A 2,064-nucleotide genomic window follows, 5' to 3' on the forward strand; every position below is an offset into this window, starting at 1 on the left:
TCGGGTCATGGTCCCAGGGTCCTGGGATTGAGCCCCACATCGGGCTCTCTGCTCAGCAGGGAGCCTGCTTCCTCCTCTCTCTCTGCCTGCCTCTCTACCTATGTGATCTCTGTCTGTCAAATAAATAAATAAAATCCTTAAAAAAAAAAAAAAAAGAAGAAGCTCTGCAGGTGATTCTGAAGCATCGCCCGGGTTGAGAACCACAACCTCAAGAAAAGGACTCTGAATAAGTACAAAAAGGCTCTGCTTCTAACCTTGGTTTTGTTACTTCCCACTGGGTGGTCTTGGGAAACCCTCTGGACCTCTTGGCACCTCAGTATTCTTTTATATGTAAAATAGGGTAGTAATTTCGACCCTGCCTACTTTATACATGAGGTCGTGATGCTTGGGTCGACCGTGAGATGGGATGTATTTTGTTAATCACATAGGATGCTGTATAAAGGTGACATGAAATTAACCAATGCAGACTCAAAATATAAATAAGTATATGTGTTCATTTGGAACAGGTAGGCGCATTTGAGTAAACACACACACACACACACACACACACACACACACACCCCACCAGACAGCTGCGGGTTGGGTTCTGAAAGCAGAGCTCTGGTTTTCTAGACATGGCCTATGTTATGTTTTTAGCCTTCAGAATGTGCCATTAAAATATGGAGAGAGGAGCTGGTGTGTGTGTGTGTGTGTGTGTGTGTGTGTGTGTGTGTGCATGTGTGTGTTTAAATGATTGCTAAAGTGCAGCATCATTTGAGTCTGCCTGTCAGCCTATCAGAAACGTCATCTATAACCTTCACTGTTTGCAGTTTAATCTCCCCTGCCTCCCCACGGGCCCTGTTCTGACATTTTAAACCCCATAAATGACAGTAGTGCTCTAAGCCATTTTGAAAAAAGCCAAGCATTTGGAAAAAACACACATAGAGACATACCCCTAAATTCCCCTTCCCCTGAACACATGCTCACTCACGCTCATAAGTGGAATCACACACATGCTCACATCCCCACATTGGCTGATTTGGGAGAAGTCACAGATACAGCCAGTGGAAGTACGCGTGCGTGACCACAGGATGCCGGCGGACGAAGACATGGCTGTGTGCCTCCAGCTCGTGCACCCGTTCCCATGGGCACACCGCAGACCTACCTTTCTGCCACCATCCTCAAGTCCTATCCATTCTTCTACTCCCGATGCCGTTGAAAGACAGTGGAGGAATCCAGGGTCCTTGAAAGGCTGGTTCAGAGAGCAACGGGGTGATGTGGAAGGCTGAGGGGCCCCAAATCTTGGGAGTCTAGTGTCAGGCAAAAACGTATATGAGTCGGCTCAAGGTCTCTACTCTTGGGAAGTCCAGGGGTGGAAGGGGATTACTAAGCAGATTGTACCGACGCTATCAGCAACCAGACATCTTACCACATTGGGGGACTAGAATGAAGAAAGAAAACCCAGAGCTACTTACTAAAAGGATGGACATGAGTGTAGAAGATGCTGGGTGTGAGCTCCATAGAGGCAGATCCCTATCAGCTCCTGGGTGGATCCCTCAGGCCTGGCACTGGGTCTGTAACATATCAGGGGCTCATAAATGCTTGTTGAATGAATGACTGAAAGGATGTGTAAGGGGCACCTGGGTGGCTCAGTTGGTTCAGCAACCGACTCTTGGTTTCGGCTCAGGTCATGATCTCAGGGTAGTTAAAGACAATTTCTTAGAAAAGAGGACTTCCTTTCCAGGACTGAGAGAGAGAGCTGTCCATATCACATCTGATAGCCGTTTGTTCCATGGGACGTGGCTGACTTTTCTCGATTTGGACTATGACTTTGCAGCAAGAGCTCCCCTCTCAAAGAAAAGACAGATTTCCCCATGAAGTGGGAAATGGGAGGAGTGGTGAAGTTGGATTACCTTTGTGCAGTCCTGGGGCATCTTCGTGAGCTGGTAGACTTTTCTCCTTATGTGCAAAGCCTATGTACCAGCAGAGGATAGGGACTCTGGGCAGCCGTGCTTGATGCTGAGGGGCTCTGTGGATTCTTTGTGGCAGGGCTGGTTCCTGTGGCTCTCCCTCCCTCCACCTCAG

General features: G+C 48.2%; 1 long non-coding RNA gene across 1 annotated transcript; it reads right to left on the reverse strand.

Moving 5' to 3' along the window:
* Positions 1-848: 848 nt before the first annotated feature.
* On the reverse strand, positions 849-2,064 carry LOC116573231. Its single transcript, XR_004278663.1, has 3 exons — positions 1,961-2,064; positions 1,455-1,553; positions 849-1,231 (listed from the first exon to the last, which is right to left on the reverse strand). It is a non-coding gene; the product is annotated as an uncharacterized LOC116573231 (long non-coding RNA).

The sequence above is a fragment of the Mustela erminea genome, chromosome 14 (assembly GCF_009829155.1).
Source record: "Mustela erminea isolate mMusErm1 chromosome 14, mMusErm1.Pri, whole genome shotgun sequence".
Taxonomy (NCBI): Eukaryota; Metazoa; Chordata; class Mammalia; order Carnivora; family Mustelidae; genus Mustela; species Mustela erminea.